This window comes from Leucopleurus acutus (genome assembly GCF_964270905.1).
Source record: "Leucopleurus acutus genome assembly, chromosome: 7".
NCBI classification, from domain to species: Eukaryota; Metazoa; Chordata; class Mammalia; order Artiodactyla; family Delphinidae; genus Leucopleurus; species Leucopleurus acutus.
Window position 1 is genome coordinate 30,571,706 of NC_139150.1, and position 3,222 is coordinate 30,574,927.

Consider the following 3,222-nt stretch of genomic DNA (forward strand, 5'->3'; position numbering starts at 1 on the left):
GGCGGGGCCAGGGAGAGGAAGAAGGGAAAGGAAAGAGGAAGTCACTTCAACCTGGCGCAGTGGACCACAAGACCCAACCGGGCGGAAGTGACGCACTTCCAGGGCGCCCCGGCACAGAAGTAAGCGCCGTCTCTTTAGCAACGCTTGGGGACCCGGCGGCAGCTCAGATCTCCAGGTGTCCCGAGGCCTCGCTGACGCCGGAGAGGGTGCCCCTGCTTTTTTCCGTTTGTTGGCCATTGCTACTAAGACCTGCTTTTTCTACTGAGACGAAGTGCCTGTTTACTTAAAGTGCCTATTTTTTTGTTGCCTATTATTGGTTCTACCGAGACTCAATTGGTTCTCCTTAGACTGCCGATTGGCTGATGGCCCCGTCAATCTCCAGGGGAAAGAACTAGTTTTCAGACACCTGGGGAAAGTATTACTTCTAGCCCCTTCTTGCTGAAATGAAGGGTTCTGGAGAAAACCCAAGAGATTAGGTAGGTTTCGGAGCTTGTAGACTTTACTTACAGGGAAATGTATAAAAGCTCTGTCTACACATAAGAGTCACTCGGGGAGTTCTGTACCCTCTAGGGTAGGGCTTGAGCATCCACACTTTTTTAAAAAGCATTTCCCCAGCCCTCCCGCACCCGCACGAGATTCTAATGTGCAAACGGGATTGACAGTTGCTTTTGTGCTTCTTTTGAAGCAGAAATTGAGCAGGGAAAAGATAAACGTAAATCAATAAGTAGTTTCTGATCTCAACATTAGCCTATTTTAAGCTAATAAAGCATTGATTTTTATAGTTAATAACAAACTGCTATTTCCCGCTCAATTAAACTAAATGTGTTTTAATGATAGGAAGGTAATCAATCTAATGTATTGATAAAAAGCTGTATGCCTCGCAGAGCTATGAAAAACTACCTAATAACGTCGGAACGTAAACAATGGGATACAAGTGTTCACTGTTCCTGGTACTATCACACTTTGCCTAGCCTAGAAAGAAGTAACTGGCTCCAAATGGACTTTACGTTTTGTTAGGTGAAGCAGAAGCCTGAGAACCGTGTTTGGGGACCCACCACGGAAAAGCATTGTATGAAATAATGACACTCTCTGACTTCCCTCCTTTGGCTGCTCTGCTCTGCTCTCGGCAACCCTTGCTTCCACAGAGCCACTGAATGGCAAGCAATGATTCTAGCCCAACGTTTGTAAACTTGAGGTTCACAGGCTGTATGTGGCCAACAGGTATGCTTTGCTTATTTTGGACGGTATCGGCTGCCTTCTATGGTTAAAAACAAAAACTGACTTAGTTGCCAACATTTAAAATAAGATATTTTACATAAAAATCCAGATTACCAACTTCTCTTGAAAATGTTGAAGATCTAGTAACACTGGGTTTATATTCTTGCATGGCCACATTGCCTAGAATTGGGTTGTTCTTTTATTCCTGTTTGCTGTGATCACCACTATTCATTATCGATTCCCTGACACTAGTTGAATTTCATTTGAACATTATCACCTGTGTGTTGTATTGTGCTAAGTCAATCCCTGATACTAAGTGAACGTTGTTGATTGCCTACTCAGCATCCATTTTCCCTCTCACCTTCTTAATAGAACACAACCAGGATTTTATTCATATGATTAGTTATATCCATTTAGACCCCTTCATTCTATATGTCTTGAAAGAAGCTGACTTCACTTCCATCTCCAAGGATTGTCTTAATTTAAATAGTAAGTCCCATTCCCCAAGCCAAAGTCCTAGTCTAAACAGTGGATAGTTTAATCAGGGTGAATTGCTTGGAATACTAAGGCTGAAGCAGTTTACTTATCTTCTGAATTTCTTGTGAGGCCTGAAACTGTTGGAGCCTTCTTGCTACCCGGCTTGATAATGAAACCAACACAGAGATGAAAGAGAATCTCAGGGATGTTAAATAACAAAACTCTGAGTAAATATTAAAGATCTAATTAGCTTATTGAACGATTCATGAATTGGGCAGCATCCCACTTAGCAAGTAGAGGGGAGCTCTGAAAGGCTATAGAAAGGGAGAGGTTTTTAAAGGTAAGACAAGGAAGGCAAAAACAAAACAAAACAAAGATTATTTCAGGCTTAGATAATCTATCTATATGGGATGAAGGGGATCTATGTGCCAGGTTACCTCATCTTCCTTTTGGAGGATGGAAAGGATTACCTCCTCCATGGTACTGACTGGAAAATTCCACACTGACCAGTTAGGATGACATTCTTGGAGAAGGTTGTAACTGCAGTAAGGTCAGGTATTAAGTGTTCCTTTTAGCACAGGTGACTCCATTTTGGGCCTGTTATTTCTTTTTTAACAGGGAATAGGCACCAGATCAACTCAGCTAGGACACCCCTGCTCCACCCACACTTCAGAGTGCTGGAGAAGATATTGAGAAGAAAGCAGACCTTTGTAGAACCTTTCAGTTCTCACCATGTAGATAACCAGATTCTCCAGCTACTGGTGAGATCTATCTTTTCCAAAAGCCGCAGTCATCTGACACCTTCCCAATAGCCTGTCCTGATCCAAAGAGATAGCCTAACCCTAGAGATTTGGGAAAATGGAATAGATGAAATGGAGGATGGCAGAGACCTCTTTCATTGACCATGCTTCCAGTTTCTGATCAGCTACCACATGTTCACGATCGTAATCAAGAGAAAAAAAGAATAACCCTGGAAAAATAATTTTGGCCCTCACTACTAAATGGCAGAATGTTTGCTGTGCTATAAGAATACTTGCTATTTTATACCACTTGTCTTCGAAAGTTCTAATTGCTTGTATCAACAACATTATAATTTAAGTAATATGGTAATAGTCCTTTTTTTAAAGGAGCAAACAGAGTCATAAAGATTGCAAGTGATTTTTCCTAGTTGATGAATATTTCTCAAAGGACCCAAGTCTTAGACTTGCTGCCTGTCTTCGTTAAATATACAGTTCTGCACCAGGTGGCAGCAGGCAACATGCTTCCACCCCCAGTTCCTCTTGTAAAACTTTGCTTGCAGAGAGTACTGTACTTACCTCAGGGTGGGGGTACAGAGCATAATTACAAAGGTGAGTTTTGGAATTTTCATTTCCAGCAGCACAGTATTTGTCACACTGGGCAAATATGAACTTAGGTTTTCATGGCCTGGAAGGGCAAGGTGGGGCAGGAGACAAAGCCCAGGAACTATCAAGGTTGGGTGCCTATTACAGGCCCCTCCCCAAAAGAGTAAACTAGATATAACTCTTC